This window comes from Heptranchias perlo, chromosome 4, assembly GCF_035084215.1.
Source record: "Heptranchias perlo isolate sHepPer1 chromosome 4, sHepPer1.hap1, whole genome shotgun sequence".
Lineage (NCBI taxonomy): Eukaryota > Metazoa > Chordata > Chondrichthyes > Hexanchiformes > Hexanchidae > Heptranchias > Heptranchias perlo.
In genome coordinates this window covers 107,800,099-107,820,585 of record NC_090328.1, presented here as the reverse complement: position 1 = coordinate 107,820,585, position 20,487 = coordinate 107,800,099, and the positions used below count along the sequence as shown (strand labels likewise).

The following is a 20,487-nucleotide window of genomic DNA, read 5'->3' as shown; positions in this document are numbered from 1 at the left end:
TTACTTTTTACAGGTTCAATGTGCTCCTTCTGGTCCCACAAGGATACCTTAGGCCTTTCCTGTCCTTGGCTTCCCCCCATCCCCGATCATGAACTTTTCGAACCCTCCCCCACTCGCCTGTTTACCTTGCTACAGACCATTTTCTTGGGTCCCCGATAGTTACCTGTCCCCTCCCATGAATTTCCACACCTGCCTGCCGGAGTTGACATCATTCCCGCCCGTCTCAGGCGGGAGTCAGTATCGAGACACACAACTAAGGCACGGGAGTTAAAATCTCCCGGCCTCAGGCTCGGGATCGGACAGATTGCTGGCCCCTTCAGCCCCCGTACACCCTATTCCCATCCCCATTTAAAATTGGGGCTAAAATCTTTGCTCAAGGGAATGGTTAGATGTTGAATTTTATGGAAACTATGTAGCGCTTTGGGTTAGACACTAGCCATCACCTCTGGGACCTGGGTTCAAATCTAGCCCATACTGATGAGATAAAAGTCTTCTCTGACAGATGTGAAATGAGTTTGGTCAGTCGCAGCCCAGTTCCTAGTGGACAAGGTTCTCCAGCATAAGACAGTCCCTAATTTGGATATGTCACTTAGTGAGTCCATAGGTTGGCTGGTGTGGGAAATAGGAAAAAAAATGTCACACTGTAGGTGGTGTTTTTATGAGGTTGGGGCTGACACATGTTGGGCCGGAGGAAGGTGGAGATCTGTGCTGCCCTGCCTGGACAAGATCTATGCCCTAAAGGTCTCCCCAGGGCTTCGACCTCCAGAAACTGGACTATCCATGCAGCCTCTGGAAACTGAACTGTCTGAGTCATCTTTAACAGCGAATACTGCATTTTTTTTTTATTTAGGTTCATCAGGTTCACTTAAAATTCTGCTTTTTACTGTAAAGTGTGCTTTTTATATTTTGTGCAGGCAGTGATCCATTAAACCCAATTTTACAACAAATGTGCAAACACCGTCTGGCTTTCAATTGCATAACACCAGCTGTTCTATCACTGTGTCTTTGCCTTTGATAAAACGTCTCCCAGGAGAGCACAGAATAAAACTATGCTTCAAACGAAATATGGACTTTCTGCTTAGCTGTTGAAAGCCCCCAGTGTTCTTTGCTGTATATTATTTTAACATAATAGCAGTCACATTATGAATTTTTCTCCTAAACTGTATATCATTCAAACTCATTTATCTTTTATTCATGAACCTCTATCTGAAGGAAATAGTGCATCATATGTTGATGTTTCACATGAATCATTTTTATAACAAGTATCAAATGCTTATTTATACACATAATATTTCACCCAGTCTCCATGGCCCAGAAATTGCTCCGAGCAGCGAACCAACACCAGATTTGTACTAACCCATTAACTTACCGTTGTCTTTACTGGGTGTACTACCTCTGACAGGAAGCGGAGAAAGCCCAGTGTTTGGTCCAGTGAAGCTAGGACCCATGGGAGAAGCGAGAGGATCATTCTCTCCCCTCAACCAATCAGATTGCAGCTTTCTTGACAAGCTGCAAAGCGTTTTCTGCAAGTTGGAAAATCCAGGAAGTGAAAGGTACGACACTAAAATCATTGGTAAAAACAGTTATAGACAGCGAAATAAGAGAGGGTAAGAAATAATCGAATTAAATAAAAGGGACAGAAGGGAATAGTAAAATTAAGGAGTAATGAGACTCCATATTTTAAAAGTTAATTTTTAGTTGTTTGGCAGTCATTAAGACTATTTAAACTTAGCTGAGACCTGAGTACCTGTTTTGTGGTGTTATTAGTTACTTTCCAGCTGCATAGATGAGCAAGTTGGTGCTGGTCCACTGTTTCCACTGATTCCAGCTGGCGATATTGCTTTAATATGAAGCTGTCATATCACCAGCGAAGCGGGAACAGCAAGTTCTGGATTTCCATGTTTCATTGTGCATGTGTGAATGCTGGAACTTGCTCCTCAATTTCGTCACTACCAACGGTGAGCACTGTTGAACTCACCATTCTTTTTTAAGCAATATCTGGGTCCATCTGCTTTCTTCCATTGCTTGCCATTATGTACCTCCTGTACTTTGGAGGGTTGGGCTAGGTACTGCTCTTAGACTGTCTTATCAGTGTTGCTCAGTGGCTGGCCAACAAAGTAAATAAGAAGGGAAAATAGGATAATGTCAATCTTTTCCTATCCAAGTCTCTGCCCACCCCACAACAATCAGCCAAGTTATCACACCTTGTTTCTACGTACAGCTCTACCCTATATGATGAATTCATTAAAGCCTGGGAGCTGATCTTTTATCCTTAAAGAAAGAAAGAACTTGCATTTATATAGCACCTTTCACAGCCTCAGGACGTCCCAAAGTGCTTTACAGCCAATTAAGTACATTTTGAAGTGTAGTCACTGTTGTAATTTAAGAAATGCAGAAGCCAAATTGCACACACCAAGGTCCCATAAACAGCAATGTGATAATGAACAGATAGTCTGTTTTAGTGATGTTGTTGAGGGATATTTATTAGCCAGGGCATCGGGAGAACTTCCTGCTCTTCTTCAAAATAGTGCCATAGGATCTTTTACATCCACCTTAGGGCAGACGAGACCTCGGTTTAATGTCTCATCATAAAGACGGCACCTCTGACAGTGCAGCTCTCTCTCAGTACTGCACTGGAGTGTTAACCTACATTATGCGCACAAATCCTGCAGTGACACTTGAACCCACGATCTTCTGACTCAGAGGCTAGAGTGCTACCACTGAGTCACAGCTGACACCTAATAGTGGGAAGACTGAAGCCATTGTCTTCAATCCCCACCACAGACTCTGTTCCCTAGCCACTGACTCCATCCCCCTCCCTGGCCAATATCTGAGACGGAACCAGACTGTTCATAACCTCATCATCCTATTTTACCCTGAGCTGAGCTTCCGACCCATCGCTAAGACTGCCTGCTTCCACCTCCGTCTCCGCCCGTCTCAGCCCCTGCCTCAGCTCATCTGCTGCTGAAACCCTTATCCATGCCTTCGTTACCCCATTATAAAGGATGTAATAACAGGACACTTAGAAAATATCAACAGAATTAGACAAAGTCAACATGGATTTATGAAAGGGAAATCATGTTTGACAAACCTACTGGAGTTTTTTGAGGATGTAACTGGTAGAATAGATAAGGGAGAACCAGTGGATGTGGTTTATTTGGATTTTCAGCAGCCCTTTGATAAAGTCCCACAGTAGAGGTTAGTATGCAAAATTAAAGTACATGGGATTGGTGGTATTATACTGGCATGGATTGAAAATTGGTTAATAGACAGGAAACAGAGAGTAGGAATAAATGGGACTTTTTCAGGGTGGCAGGCAGAGACTAGTGGGGCACCGCAGGGATCAGTGCTTGGGCCCCAGCTATTCACAATATATATCAATGATTTGGATGAGGGAATCAAATGTAATATTTCCAAGTTTGCTGATGACACAAAATTAGGTGGGATCGTGAGGAGGATGCAAAGAGGCTTCAAGGCGATTTAGACAAGTTGAGTGAATGGGCAAATACATGGCAGATGCAGTATAATGTGGATAAATGTGAAGTTATCCACTTCGGAAGGAAAAATAGAAAGGCAGAGTATTATTTAAATGGTGATAGATTGGGAAATGTTGATGTACAAAGGGACCTGGGTATCCTTGTACACCAGTCACTGAAAGCAAACATGCAGGTGCAGCAAGCAGTTAGGAAGACAAGTGATATGTTGACCTTCATTGCAAGAGGATTTGAGTACAGGAGCAAGGACATCTTACTGCAGTTATACAGGGTCTTGGTGAGACCACACCTGGAGTATTGTGTGCAGTTTTTGTCTCCTTACCTAAGAAAGGATATATTTGCCATAGAGGGAGTGCAGCGAAGGTTCACCAGACTGATTCCTGGGATGGCAGGACTGTCGTATGAGGAGAGATTGGGTTGACTCGGCCTGTATTCACTCGAGTTTAGAAGAATGAGAGGGGATCTCATTGAAACATATAAAATTCTGACAGGGCTAGACAGACTGGATGCAGGGAGGATGTTTCCCCTGGTTGGGGTGGGGTCCAGAACAAGGGGTCACAGTCTCAGGATACGGGGTAGGACATTTAAAACTGAGATGAGGAGAAATTTCTTCATTCAGAGGTGATGAACCTGTGGAATTCTCTACCACAGAAGGCTGTGGAGGCCAAGTCACTGAATATATTTAAGAAGGCGCTAGATAGATCTCTAGCCATAAAAGGCATCAAGGGGTATGGGGAGAGAGCGGTAATATGGTATTGAGATAGAGGATCAGCCGTGATCATATTGAATGGAGGAGCAGGCTTGAAGGGCCAAATGGCCTACTCCTGCTCCTAGTTTCTATGTTTCTATCAAACAGGGCCAACAGGGATGGACAATAAATGCTGACCTTGCCAGCTATGCCCACATCCTGAGAATTATTTTAAAAAGTAGACATAAGTCACGGGCTGGAAATGTGCACTTGTGCGTCATGTGCATGGTAGGAGTGTCACCCATGTACCAAATGTATGTTAGAGACCTGCTGGAAACAACAGTAAATAAAACAGAAAATGCTGGAAGTACGCTGCAGGTCCATCAGCATTCGAAAAGGGAAAATTAAAGTTAATGTTAACCTGTCTTGTTTCTTTTCAGATGCTGAAATACTTGCTGTGCATTTTCTGCTTTTATTTCAGATTTAAAGCATTTACGAACATACGAACAACGGCGGACAGGAAATGACCCTCTGGTCCATCTAACCTGAACCACAAAATTGTGATGCCTTGTGCACCTTGTGCAGCTTTTTTTTTAAATCTAGAAAGAATGGGCCATAATTTGCTTTGAGCAGAGCATCTCATGGCATCTGCCATTAGTTAGACTTGCCCTTGCCCATTTAGATTTTTAATTTTTTTACGTGGCAAGTTGCTAAAAGTGCGAGCTGATAACGTCACAGTGAGAGAAACAGGGCATCTGGGACCTGAGTGAACAGGGCAAACAACTGTGTATCTCTTTAACTGATCAGATTGAAGGATTGTGAAATTAACAGTGCAAGGACTGAGAAGGAAGTGTAAATTAGAGTGGGTGAATTCAATGTCAAATCAGGTACAGAAAGAGAAATAAAGAAAGGGAAAGACTGGATTAAGAGAGAAAAAAAAGACAAAAGGGAAAAGTAAAAAAAAATGTTTTCATTATAGATTTTAAAAATCTCCAACAACAATTAAAACCTGAAGGAGTGAGACTCCACACTTGGAATGGTTAATTTTCAGTGCTAGAGAGGTTGTTTGGTAGTAATTAACACTTGTTAAAAGGGTATTTAGACTTGAAATGGACAAGACTTAACATTCTGTGGTGAGTTTAGTTCGTAGCTACCGCGCAAATATAGTAACTTCACGCCGTTCAATGTATTTCAATGGTGGCAGACGGCGAGATAGCATTTTCAAGGAGCTAACGGCGGAACGGCACAACTGGGACAGCAACTTTTAGATTTCCGCGTTTAACCGCGCATCTGCCCCTCGCCTGAAGTTGCTGTACCATTTGTGCATAAATAACTGTGAGTGCCATTAGCCTCACCGTTATTTCGACAGCAAATCCTGGCCCAATATTAAACTGAAAATATTAAATCCAGCCAGTCCAAAGAGACAGTCATTTCCTTGGTCCTGCTAGTAGGTTATGCGGTAAAAATAAAGTTATTATTATGTACAGGCTAACAAACTTCCTTGTAATCAACTGCATATTATTTCTCACTAAATCACCAGTAATACTATGAAGGTCATAGTTCACAATTGTCAATTAGCAGTCGAGCTTTCAAGCCCAGATCAGCCTGGAAAATTGTCAGTTCAACTGAAAATAGTAAGAATTAGAAACTTAATTATATGCAAAACTTGCCAAGTGGTGGTACAGTGTGTTGGGACTCCAACATGTTGCTCGAGGTTTGTTTGAATGCAGTTTGTTTCGTTAGTTCCTCAAGCATTGAGTTGCAAATCACAACTGTGGAATTATCAATGTATATATATATGTGTTGGGTGGGGGGGAGGGGAGGAGGTTTGTTTGTCAATCTACAGGCACATCTGCACAGGAAAAAATGGAGGATGTCATTCCCTGGCCTCTCTCACATACCTCTTGGGAAGCTGGACACACACCAGCATTTGAGGCGTCCTAGAGACAATAGCCTAGAAATTTGATCATGCTGTACCCATTTTACATGCGTGAAACAGGAACATAAGGGACCAATATGGTGGGCGGCGTACGCACGCTCATTCCGCGATGCAAGTACACTGCCCACCATATTGGATCAGGATCCTCCATAGGCATTTAGGGCATGCACTGGCAGTATTAAAAACACTCATTACAATATTTAACTAAGGGTCCAACGTTTGTTGTAAGACTCTTTTGTGAAATTGGGCTACCCCAGCACCTGACCCGCCACGTGATAAAGTCAATCAGCAAATCATGCCACTAACAGGCAGCAAGGATCCTTCAGCAGTGCTATTTAAAGGGCTCATCCCCTCCATGCATTAATTGTGGTTTGTCCTTTCAGGCTGCTGGTTAACCTGGGTGCTTTTTCCTGCCTATTTTCTGCCTTCTACAACGGATTTCTGACTTCTGCTAACAACTTTTTGCAGGTGCTGGACTGCTTTTGTCTGCCTTCATTACAGTTGTGCTGCAGTCACAGTTGTTCTGGGAGCCTTTGGGGCTAGAGGACGAGGGGGGAGCAGCCAAGAAGACAGGACAGAGCAGGAGCAGCTGGGCGAAGAGGGAGGAGGAGGGTACTGTGCAGGAGGCCATGCACACAGCAGGATTCCAGGGAGCAGTTCTTCTACTTTAACTTCACTGAGGGGCAATGTGTCAAGTGGCATCGCACAAGGATGCTGTTGCTGTGCTGTGTCACCTGCTGCAGCCTGGAACCAGGGCATGGACAGCGCTGCCTCTGGCTTTCAAGGTCAATGTTACCCTTAGCTTTTATGTATCAGGACCTTTCCAGGCTGCAGCGACACCACCCAGTTTACTGTGCACTGCTGTTTCAGTGAGGTCACTGAGGTTCTCTACATCAGGAGGAAGACCTACATCTATTTCTCAATGGAGAGAGTGAAGCAGGATGAGAGAGCACTAGGCTTCGCCCATATTGCAGGATCCCCCAGGGTCCAAGGTACCATAGACTGCAATCACATTGCCTTACTTGCTCCCCATCACCAGCCTGGCATCTTTCTGAATAGAAAGCGATTCCACTCCCTCAACGTCCAGCTTGTTTGCGACCACAGGCAGTGCATCATGCAGGTCTGTGCCCAGTTTCCTAGCAGAAGTCATGATTCATTCATCCTGCGCAAGTCCTCTGTGCTGCCTTTATTACAACCAGGCTGTCAGGTTAGAGGTTGGGTACTGGGCGACAAGGGCTATCCCCTTCAGACATGGATCATAACTCCTGTCAAGAACCTGGGCACAGCTGCAGAGCTGGCCTACGACAAGAACCACGCTACCACCAGCAACATCATAGAGCAGACATTTGGCATGCTCAAGCAACGCTTCTTTGCCTGGACCTTTTGGGAGGAGCTTTGCAGGACACCCCTGAATGGGTATCCAGATTTGCGATCATGTGCTGCAAGCTGCATAACTTTGCGATAATGAGGGACCTGTTCCTGACCACCACCTGGGCAACAAGAAGTGGAGGATGAGGAGTAGGAGGTGGAGGAAGAGCATGAGCAGCAATAACCCCCAGTGCCCCTAGCTGCCAGACCTCTTAGAGAGCAACTCATCCAAGAACGATTTACGTAAACCTTCTCTCCTATCCCCAATACATCAACAGTATTGCAACCTTTATCACCACCACCCTTGCAACCACCATGCAATTGCTTACTTGGGTTTTGCCTTCACTTCACTATAAATATTAACACCAACACCAAATCCAGAAAAAATAATTTAATCCAACAACTCAATTCCATCTGTGTATAATATTTATGTTAAGCTTCACAGTCATGCAAATGGAGTTGAGGTACAGATCAGTCATGATCTCATTGAATGGTTGAACTGGCTCGAGGGGCTGAATGGCCTCCTCCTGTTCCTATGTTCCCCCAGTTCATGCTGGCACTTCCTTCTCTCTCGCTCCCCAGTTCACGATCGCCCTTCCCTTATTCAGTCCTCACCACTGATACTCGATAATGCTGCTCTCGGGTGGAGCTGTGCTGCACACTGTGAGCGGCAGTTCCTCATTTCACAAAACTATCGCCAGAATTACCGCAGAAAGCTGCTACACAGTTCGTTCCTCCCAAGCAGCAGCAGCAGCACCAATGAGGAGGGACAAGTCACGCAGCACAGCAGGCCAATTCTTCACAGATTCCACGATAAAAACACAGCTACAATCTTCCAGTAATCCTGTTCATAGGCTATATTCCTTCTACGCACCAAACCATTTCACACACTGCTTTATTTAATTAGAAATAGTGAAATACTGTTTAAAACCAAGTATAAAGTGCAAGGTGATATTTGGCGTGTCAAATCTACACAAGCCCAGTTTTATTTGATGCCATTGGGTGGCATCTGTCGGACAACATTGCAGGAAACTTAGTAACAAATTATTCATCACCATTCATCGGGATACTTTATATCATAAGTGCACCATAAACTTTGCACTGATTCTTGGTGACCCTTTTACAATTTTCCTTCCGCAGGATTCATTCACTTCTCTTTGGATCTTTTTAGCACATAGTTAGGAATCGTTAGTAATAAAATATATTTCCCTTAGGAGCCATTTTATGGCGATCTTGCACACAGAGTAAAAATAATTTGGAATGGGCTAATGAAAAGACAAATAAAAATGAGTCCATTATTTTTATTCAGTAACTACAGACTTATGGAGCCTATTACTCTGACTGTAAGCCCTTATTAGCGGAATAATCTAATGTAGTTGATACACATGAAGGCACTAGACTGTACCACAGAATTTTAATTGCTTTCTGGAAAGTATTTATTATTTGCAATTGAAAATTAACAGGCATTCAGTTAACTGGGATCTGTAAAATGGGTGTTGATAAATTTGTTTTTTTAACAAAATGATAAGTCATCATGTAGGTCTTTAAAACAATTAACAATGAGTGTTACAGAAGATGCACGTTGTGCATGTTGGATAATAGGCAACAATTCCTCCATTAGTGACAGCCATGTTAAGAATAGACAGACTGCAGAGCGAGCTCCTTGGTTTGCACCTTCCTAGCAGGTTGACTCCACTGAAGTAAATTAATACAGTGTCCATGAAGGAACTAGGAAACAGGGTTATTCAAGTCACACATTAATTAAAGTAAAAAATTACCTGGATCTTACCTAAGGGGTAAGAACGTACCATTCCTAATGATTACTATTGTTTAACAATTCATGTTCAATACAGATTAATAATACAGCTTGTAGCTTTAAGTGATTAAATTAAAATCCAGTGAATGTTTAAATTTTCTTAAAATCCTTGAATTGGAACAGTGCAGTGGAACCACATTTTGTTATTCTGATGCACTGTAGGATTGGTAGGATATGGACTTGACCTTTTAGTTTCCCACACAGTGGATCCCTAATCTTTGCCATGTCCATCAATCGAGGTGCCGAGTAGAGATCAGGGTTTTCCCTACAGAGCAAGAAAGAAGGAAAAAGCAGAGGTGAATTACCATGGATGCTTTTATGCACTTTCTACTGGTTATCATAGAAGGGTTACAGCACGGAAGGTGGCCATTCGGCCCATCGAGTCCGTGCCGGGTTGCCTCAAGAAATTTGTAAACATGTCCCTTGTCTCCTTTATTACTTGAAGAACATAGGATGTGGGAACCTAAAGGGGAAGAGAAATTTGGCTAATGTCAGCCATGGCTCAGCGGTTGCATCCTCACCCCTGAGTCAGAGTTTGTGCGTTCAAGTTCCACTCCAGTGACTTGAGCACAAAATCTAGGCTGACATTCCACTGCACTGAGAGAGTGCAGTACTGTCGGAGGTGCAATGGGACTATTTCGAAGAAGAGCAGGGGAGTTCTCCCCAGTGTCCTGGCCAATATTTATCCTGCATCCAACATCACAAAAGCAGATTTTCTAGTCATTATCTCATTGATGTTTGTGGGACCTTGCTGTGGGCAATTTGGCTGCCGCATTTCCTACATTACAACAGTGACTACACTTCAAAAATACTTCATTGGCTGGAAAGCGCTTTGGGACTTTCTGAGGTTGTGAAAAGTACTGTATAAATGCAAGTTCTTTCTTTCTTTCTTTCTTTAGAATGAGGAGCAGACATACATAGCTCAATGCAAGGCCCCTTACTTAGGTATTCCTTTCTTTATATCTCTATCAGATTTCGTATTTTCAATACTGGATGCTTTGTAATTGCAATTGTCATAAGAATATAAGAAATAGGAGCAGGAATAGGCTATATGGCCCTTTGAGCCTGCTTCTACGTTCGATAAGATCATGGCTGATCTTCTACCTCAAATCCACTCTTCTGTCCTATCCCCATATCCCTTGATTCCCTTAGTGTCCAAAAATCTATCGATTTCAGTCTTGAATATACTCAATGACTAAGCATCCACAGCACTCTGGGGTAAAGAATTCCAAAGATTCACAACCTTCTGAGTGTAGAAATTTCTCCTCAACTCGGTCCTAAATGACCAACCCATTATCTTGAGATTGGGGTTTGGGGTCTGGCAGTACTAGGATGGGGTTTCAGGGTCCAGCAATATTTTGAGGGGTTCTGACAGTACATGAAGGGGCTCCCACAGCTCCTGGAACACTGCAGAGAGAGGATGGGGCAGTTCTGGGATCTAGGATCATCGGGAGGGATCTCCTCATGATCTAAGATCATTGGGGGTGGTCCTAGAAGGAGAGAACAGTGGGAATGCAACCTATGGGGTTTGTGAGCATTGAGTGAGAGTCCTGGGATTTGGGAATGGGGGTGGTGGGGCGGTGTGGGGGTTAGTCTTAAGAGGAGGATCCTGTTGTCCAGCAGGACTGGGGAGGAGACTTCAGAGCATGGGGAACAGAGTTGCTTATATGTGCAATACCTTACATTCTCCTGCATTAAATTTCATCTGCCACTAATCTGCTTACATACTTATTTTGTCCGACGCACTGTAATTTTTGAGTGCTTTCTCCAATTCCACTGCCCCTCCCGTCAACAACTGAAGTGAAAAATTAATGTTTTGAGTGTGGATCTTTCATCAGAAATATTGTGTGTGCCATTCTGGTCTCCATAGTATAGAATTGATGTAGAGGCATTGGAGAGGATGCAAGAAAGATTCATAAGGATAATACCAGGACTGATAGGATGGGCTAGAAATTGGGCTGTGCAGCATCCATTTTTCAGGCGCCATGCGGCCTCCTAAGGTCCCAAAATGGCATCCGGAATGCCACGGCGCTAGACGCCATCTTGGTGAAGGCGTTTGCGCACGTGCAGATAATGAACATCGGCATCATGTAAAGTAAGGAGAATATGCACTTGATCAGTGTGCGACGCTGATTTAAAGTGATTGATGCCATTTAGGCACTCAATGCTGCAGCCAATGGATTGTCTTAACCACGAACAGCTGAACAGATCTTAGATTGCCTGGAGGACCCCCGACCAAAGCGATTTAAAGGGATCATGCAGGTGTTGCAGGTTAGTAGCTGGATTATTGCTTTCGGCTGCTAGTACATTTGGACGTGTTTGTTGAAGTTTCCTATATTTGGATAGAGTTGCTATAGCATATAGAGAGTGGTATGGCAGATCCTGCATTACTGTTGGTGTCACTTACAACAGTGTGCTGCACAAGATTTCTGGCAACCATGGGCGGCCTGCTAGAGCTCCTGCTGGGCATAGAATATGACTGGGAGCATTCAGGGAGGCCACACAGAGCAGCTCAAGCTGTGAGGAGAGGGAGGAGGAGGCGCAGGGCACTGAGCAGGTGACCATATCCTATGAGGGCCTTCAGGGAACAATACTCTTACCATAACATGAGCAAAGATCAGTGCATCCGATGGCTGTGGTTCACCAAAGAGGTTGTGACGGAGATATGTCAACTGCTGCAGCCACAACTGCAGCCTCAGAGCAGGGCATGGACAGCATTGCCTGTCGCTGTAAAGGTAACCGTGGCACTGAACCTTTAGGCTCTGGGTCCTTTCAGGCCTCTGCTGGCGATATGTGCATCATCACGCAGTTTGCAGTGCACTGCTGCATAAGGGAGGTTACGGAGGCACTGCATGAGCTGCGCAACAGGTTCATCATGTTCCCTCTTGACAGAAAGAAGCAGAACGAGTGAGCACGAGGGCTTGCTCGCATTGCAGGCTTCCCCATGATGCAGGGCGCCATTGACTGCACGCATATTGCCATGCAATGCTCCACATCTCAACTCGGCCATCTTCATGAATGGAAAGAGGTTCCACTCCCTCATTGTGCAGCTGGTGTGTGACCACACGCGGTGCATCATGGAGGTCAATGCCCACCACCCTGGCAGCAGTCTTGAAGCCTTCACTGTGTGGCAGTCCAACTTCCCAACTATCTTTACATTGGCTCGGCAAGTCAAAGGCTGGCTACTGGGGGTGACAAGGGCTATCCCCACATGAAGTGGCTCATGACACTGGTCAGGAATGCATGCACACGTGCAGAGCAGGCATACAACAAGAGCAATGTGGGCGCACGGATCGAGTACACCATAGCTCTCCTAAAGCAATGCTTCCACTGCCTGGACCATTCTGGTGGAGCCCTGCAGTACTCAGCTGAGAGGGTGTTTCGATTCGTCATGGTATGCTGCATGTTGCACAACCTCGCCCTTATAAGAGGGCAGCCCTCGCCACCGCCTATCCGGCTAGACCCTGAGCCAGAGGCAGAGGAAGAGGCCGAGGAGGAGGAGGAAGAGATGGAGGAAGAAGTGGAGGAAGACGCAAGGAGGCAATAAAGTTGACAGGCCGTGTCTGCCAGGGCTCTGCGTGTTCATCTTATTCGTGAGCGATATCAGTAGCCTCAATGACACCTCCCATGTCACCAACAGTCCTACATTCCTCACTTTCCTCTCCCACATGACCATTAAATCGCCCTCCTTATGATTACACATTGCTTCATCCTGCAGCACATCGCATAAATAAAAACCACCACCAACTGCGACTTTCCATACAAATTTATAACGTTACACATTAACTACAGTATTAAACATTACACTGTTCACCCTTGCGCATTCCATCAGTGCCTGTTGTTTGTGTGCCTTTGTATTTCCTAGTGCTCCCATGAGGTGCATCCCCAGTGGCTGCAGCATGGGTGGTGGAAGGCTGTTGGCCTTCAGCTGAGGAGCGTGCAGATGGCCCTGGGGGACGATCTCAAGCAGCTCTGGACTGGGAGGGCCCGGCTTCAAACTGCACCATCTGCAGCAGTCTGGCCTGGCTGGCTAAAATGGCAACAGCAAGGGCACTGGCTGAGTGGCAGGGGTGGGAGCAGGATTGCTGTCGTCCGGAGAGAGAGGACAGCAGGTTTGACTGCCAAGGTACCACTACCACTTGCACGGGACGGCCCCTCCGCATTCCTGGCGATCAGCTGGAGAACGGATTGCTGGACTGTCGTGACACCCTGGAAGCCTCGTTCCATAGTGATACCCAGAACCATGATAGCAGTAGTCCGTGCTTCTAAAGCAGCTGTCTGAGCTTCATCTGAAGCATGCAGACCATAGAACCATAGAACCACAGAAAAGATACAACACAGAAGGGGGACATTCGGCCTATCGTGTCCGCGCCGGCTCGAAGAACACCAGGTGCCCATTCTAATCCCACCTTCCAGCACCCGGTCCGTAGCCCTGTAGCTTACAGCACTTTAGGTGCAGGTCCAGGTACTTTTTAAAAGAGTTGAGGGTCCCTGCCTCTACCACCAATTCGGGCAGTGAATTTCATACACCCACCATCCTCTGGGTGGAAATGTTTTTCCTGATGTCCCCTCCAATCCTTCCGCCAATCAGCTTAAATCTATGCCCTCTAGTTCTTGAATGCTCCACTAGGGGAAACAGGTACTTCCTGTCTACTCTATCTGGGCCCCTCATAATTTTGTACACCTCAATCAAGTCACCCCTCAGACTCCTCTGCTCCAAGGAAAACAACCCCAGCCGATCCAATCTCTCCTCGTAGCTGCAATTTTCAAGCCCTGGCAACATTCTTGTAAATCTTCTCTGCACTCTCTCCAGAGCAATTATGTCCTTCCTGTAATGTGGTGACCAGAACTGCGCACAATACTTCAGCTGTGGCCTTACCAGCGTTTTATACAGTTCCATCATTACATCCCTGCTTTTGTATTCTATACCTCGGCTAATAACAGAGAACATTCCGTATGCCTTCTTCACAACCTTATCTACCTGTACTGCCACATTCAGGGACCTGTGCACATGCATTCCAAGGTCTCTCACTTCCTCTACCCCTCTCAATATAATCTCGTTTACTGCATATTCCCTTTTACTATTTGCCCTCCCTAAGTGCATTACCTCACACTTCTCCGGGTTGCATTCCATTTGTCACTTTTCTGCTCACTCCACCAACCCATTGATATCTTCTTGGAGCCTACAGCTATCCTCTTCACTATCAACTACACGGCCAATTTTTGTGTCGTCTGCAAATTTGCCAATCATGCCCCCTACATTCAAGTTCAATTCATTAATATATACCACAAACAGCAAGGGACCCAACACTGAGCTCTGTGGCACACCACTGGAAATTTGTGAATTTCCATTCGCAAAGACATCCATCGACTTTTACCCTTTGTTTCCTGTTACTGAGCCAATTTTGGATCCAATTCGCCACATTTCCCTGTATCCCATGGGCTTTTACCATTCTGATCAGTCTGCCATGTGGGACCTTGTCAAATGCCTTACTAAAATCCATGCAGACAACATCCACTGCACTCCCCTTATCAATCCTCTTTGTCACTTCCTCAAAGATATCAATCAGATTTGGAAGGCATGACCTTCCCTGAACCAATCCATGCTGATTATCCCTGATTAAACCATGCCTTTCCAAGTGACATAGTATCCAAGTATCCTATCTTTCAGTATTGATTCTAATAGTTTGCCCACTATCGAGGTAAGACTGACCGGCCGATAATTAGTTGGCCTTTCCCTTGTACCCTTTTTAAACAATGGTACTACGTTTGCAGTCTTCCAGTCCTCCGGTACCTCCTCTGTATCTAGTGAGGATTGGAAAATGATCCTCAGAGCATCCACTATTTCCTCCCTGGCTTCCTTCAATAGCCTAGGAAACAATCCATCCGGCCCTGGTGACTTAACAACTTTCAAGGATTCCAGTCCCTCTAGTACTTCTTCTCTCGTTATGTTTACCTTATCCAATATTTCACACCTCTCCTCTTTAACTACTACATCTGGATCATCCTTTCCCTTTGTGAATACGGAGACAAAATATTCATTTAAAACCCTACCCACATCCTCTGCTTCTGCACACAAGTTACCCTTATCATCCTGATAGGTCCCACCTTTTCCTTAGCTATCTTCTTGTTCTTAATGTACTGATAAAACATCTTTGGGTTTTCTTTAATCTTACTAACTAATACTTTTTCATGCCCTCTCTTTGCTTTCCTTATTTCCTTTTTTATGTCATCCCTGTACTTTCTATACTCCTCTAGGCTTTCTGCAGTATTTAGTTTTCTGTGACAGTCATAAGCTTTCTTTTTCTGCTTTATCTTGCCCCATATATTTCTAGACAACCAGGAGGCTCTAAATTTGGCAGTGCCACCCTTTTTCTTTGAGGGAACATGTCTGCATTGTACCCGTCGAATTTAATTTTTAGTGCCTCCCACTGGCTTGTAACTGATTTCTCCTCAAGTAGTTGTGTCCAGTCCACTTCTGCCAAATCAATTTTAGTTCTGTAAAATTTGCCTTCACCCAATTTAAAACATTTACTCTTGATTTAACTCTGTCCTTTTCCATAATAATGCTAAAACTAACTGAATTGTGGTCCTTTGATGACATCGCTTTGTGCTGCAATGGAAACCGCGACATCGGTCATTAGACGCTGCTTCATGGTGGGTTCCACAGGTGTGCTGATGGAGGTGACCACCCGTTCCATGTGGGTAAGGTTGGGCTCCAAGCTCTGTGCAAAGCCCTGTGCCAAGTTCGAGGTGGACTCCTCCATGCCCCTTGACATTATGTGCAGGCTTTCTGGCAGGCTTTCCAGTGCACCAAGCATTTGGTGGTGTATGCCCATCAGCCGTCTTCTGTAGCCTGGCCCATCGATGTCATCATCTGACACCTTGGCAGCAGAACCATTGTGCGACCTCGCCCTCCGGCGAGCTGGCACCTGTGGTATCCATTCCTTCTGCCCTGGCTGCTACGCACTTGTGCCCACTGTCTCACCACATGCAGATCCCTTCTCTTTCCTAGCCTCTACACTACATGCAGTGTAAGTCTTTGAGCTGGTGGCTGCGAGTGTCAGATCGAGTGACGGTGTGGCTTCATTGTCAGTGTCCTGCTCCTCCTCGTCCTCGGACGGTGCGGGCTCCAGTTCTTGGGTATCTGCAATGACAAAGGGAGACGAGTTGAGTTGTGGAGCGGGGAGAGGAGGAAGTAAGACTCGCATGCTGACACCATCTGCGGCACGTGAGTCAGAAAAGATTGTGGGATGAGGGAGATGTGGGAAATGAGAAGGAGGATTACACATGCAGAGACCCCACTTTGTCATGACCTCCAACGGCACCAGTGGTCACGGCCACAGCGACATCCACCCAGTGGTCCGCTGCATGGTCTCCTCCAGGGGGCTGAGGACGTGTAGGCATGCCTGTTCTCCCTCTGGTCTTTCGGGCTGCTGGCTGTTATGTGCAACCTTTTCCTGCAAGGCAGAGGGAAGTGTGTCAGTGAGTGTCCTGCAAGATGTTTGGGTGATGTGCCTGTCATGGTCAAATATCTTCTAGTGTGTGGGACCTGTGAGTAGTGGGTGTGTGGCTTGCAAGAGTGGCATCATGTTAGGGTAAGATGCAGCATTCAAAGTGCAGCGTTTGTTGGAGGGTGGATGACTGGGGGTGTCGTGCGTGGAACAATGGTGCAGTTGGTCGGATGTGCCACTTGACACTTGCATTCACTCACCTTGACCACTCGTGTCAAATCATTGAATTTTTTCCAGCACTGCATCCACACGCATGGTGCAATGCTCCTGGCATTCACCTCCATGGCCATTTCCTCCCACTGCCTCCGCAGCTGTGTCTGGAGGGTCTCCTGCCGCCCTGCAGGTACAGGATGGCTCTCCGTTCATCCATTCCCCCCACTGAGGCCTCCAGTGTGCTGTCGGAGAATCTCGGGGCATGCTCTCTTGCCACACCAGACATTCTGCCTGTCTTCCTGTACTGCTTCCATTGACAGTGCACCTCCCCTTTATAAGAGGTGCTGGCTGCCTTTAACTAGTGCTGGCCACACCCCATATCAGGCCTCCTGCTGGTGTGTGCTGCCACTCAAAGGCGCGGATAGTGCTGGCTGCTCACAGCAATCACAGAAATGAGGTTGCAGCACGAATCGGGATGCGCATCGCGACCCCCTCCCCCGGATTCAGGGGTTATTGAAATTAACCCCCTCTATCCTTATCAGGAAAGGCTGATCAGGCTGGGACTCTTTTCTCTTGAAAAGAGAAAGCTGAGGGGTGACCTGATAGAGGTCTAAGATGATGATAATCTTTGATAGGGTAGATGTAGAGAAAATGTTTCCACTTGTGGGGAATTCCAAAATTAGAGGTCATAAATATATAATAGTTCCTAATAAATCCTATAGGGAATTCACTTCTTTACCCAAAGAGTGGTAAGAATGTGGAACGCATTGCCACAAGTTGAGGCAAATAGCACAGATGCATTTAGGAGGAAGCTAGATAAGCACAAGAGGAAGAAAGGAATAGAAGGGTATCCTGATAGGGTTAGATGAAGTAGGGATGGAGGAGGCTCGTGTGGAGCATACATGCCAGTATAGACCAGTTGGATGGAATGGCCTGGTTCTGTGCTCTGGTTTTGATGTAACTCGATGTAACTCGATTTTAGAGGGCCGGATTTTGCTGTGAAAATAATGGTGAGTCTAACAGCGGTCACCGTTATTTATGTGCAAATTGGACAATAATTTCCGTCGAGTGCACATGTGGAGTTGGACACGAAAATCCAGTAGTTGCTGTCCGAGATGTGCTGACCCTCCATAAGCTACGCGAAAACGCCGTCTGGCTCCCCATTCAAATGCACTGAACGGCGTGAAGTTCCTGTACTGACGTCGTAGATACGGATTAAACTCACCACAAAAAGTTAGGGCTTGCACATTCCAGTCTCTGCACCCTTTTAAGAACATAAGAACATATCGAATGCCTTTTGAAAAATCCAAATATACTACATAAGGGTTTACCCTTATCTACCCTGCTAGTTATACCCTTAAAATACTCTAATAGATTTGTCAAACATGATTTCCTTATCATAAAACCATGTTGACTCTGCATAATCATATTATGATTTTCTAAGTGTCCTGTTACTACGTCCTTAATAATAGATTTTAGCATTTTCCCTACTACTGATGTCAGGCTAACTGGCCTGTAGTTCCCTGTTTTCTCTCTCCTCCTTTCTTGAATAGCGGGGTTACATTTGCTACCTTCCAATCCACGGGGACTGTTCTGGAATCTAGGGAATTCTGGAAGATCAAAACCAATGCATCCACTATCTCTGCAGCCGTCTCTTTTAAAACCCTAGGATGTAAGCCATCAGGTCCAAGGGATTTGTCGGCTTTTAGTCCCATTAATTTCTCCAGTACTTTTTCTTTACTAATCTTAAATACTTTAAGTTCCTCACTTTCATTAGACACTTGGATCCCCACTATAGTTTTTCTGCCTTCTACTGTGAAGACAGATACAAAATATTTGTTTAACATCTCTGCCATTTCCTTATTCCCCATTATACTTTCTCCTGCCTCTGCTTCTAAGGGACCCATGTTTACTGGTCTGACCATTTGGGAGCTGTCATGTTCTTTTTTTCATATTGATTGGTTTGGTTTGCAAGACTTGATGGTTAACTCAATTCTATTTTGAACATTATGAAAATCTTTAAATAAAAAGTTTTTTAAAAATAAGGTTAAGTGTTTCAAAAAACAATCCTATTTAATCAAAGGGTGTTAGAGCTGATGGCAGAACGTGGTTCGCAGTAATAGCAATGGCACTAGACATGCCTTTGGCCGAAGGTGAATTATGTTGTGTAGCTTGACAATGGCTATCATGAGGCATGTATGTAAATCAACATTCGTCCATGCAAGGGAGGCACCACAGAATCACAGCTTCCATGTTTGTCCGGCAATTAGGGTGAACAACTGTCAGTTTCGAGTTGGATATTACAGCTTCAGGTTTTGATAATCAGACATGGTGAATATTGAAAACCAGCCTGGTTTACCAATGTTGGAGTTTTATAAGAAAGGTTGTGTTAACCCATGACAATCTGTTTCATATTTGTGTATGTAGAACCCACTGCTTTGCCCGTGTACAATAAGCCCTCTTTTACCACGTGCAACACATGCCTGCATTTGTTTTTTAAATAAAAGCAGAAAATACTGGAAACCCTCAGCAGGTCAGGCAGCATCTGTGGAGAGAGAAACAAAGTTAACGTTTCAGGTCGATGACCTTTCGTCAGAACTGAAAGATATCAGAGATGAACAGCTTTTAAGCAGGTACAAAACCAGGGAAAAGGGTTCCAGGGAAAGTATAAAAGGGAGAGGTCCAGGGTAGGGTGGAGGGCAGGAGTGATTAAATGACAAAAGGGATGATGGTGCAAGGCAAAAGGACGTGATAATGAGAGAAGTATAGAAACAAAAGATGGGTCCAGAGGAGGTGTAAATGGTTGCAGCAGAATAGCAGAGGGGAGGATGCATGGAAAATCTGGCAAAGAGGAGAAGGCTCCCGTGGCCTGGGAATGTGGCGGAAGAAAGGCAGGTAGATCCCATGGGTGGGGACTATCCAGGGGATCCCCACCCCAAGCACCAGCCCATACCACCTCCACTCCCTGCTTTTTAAATGTCTGGTCCAGTTTTTGACTGATCAGATCGTGATCACCCAAACTATAATGCAAGCAAAGAATGGTTGTAAATGGCATTGGTTAGTAAATGGGCCATTTGTCCCCAAATGTATAAAAGAATAATTTTCAAAATAAATCCTGGGCATGATGTAAATATCGCTCAGTATCCTTCCCCTTCTGGGACAAGGGTTTTTATATGGTGGTATAAATGGGCCTATTACATTTCCCACAGTTACATTACAACAGTGACTACACTTCCAAAGTACTTCATTGGCTCACAAGCGCTTTGAGATGTCCTTCGGACGTGAAAGGAGCTATAGAAATGCAAGTTCCTATTTCAGTTCTCTATCTGGCACGTTAGAGGAAGCATTAATCCATTTAAAATGAGTGGGCTAATACCTGTGTTCACCTGCTAATATGACCAGCAATAATTATCAGGCTTGCATCTTTAAAACAGTTGAAAAACAAATAAAAAGTCAAAACAAAATGCAGCATATGTCCCATAACATTGGTCACTATGTGTTGGGCTATATTGTCA

At 45.0% G+C, this 20,487-nt stretch overlaps 1 long non-coding RNA gene across 1 annotated transcript in view; it reads left to right on the top strand.

The window, feature by feature from the left end:
* Window positions 1-1,513: 1,513 nt before the first annotated feature.
* LOC137320580 (uncharacterized) overlaps window positions 1,514-20,487 on the top strand; it is a 33,009-nt gene continuing 14,035 nt past the window's right edge. The window contains exon 1 of the long non-coding RNA XR_010962592.1: window positions 1,514-1,553. This is a non-coding gene — a long non-coding RNA (uncharacterized lncRNA). The remainder of the gene's footprint in view (window positions 1,554-20,487) is intronic.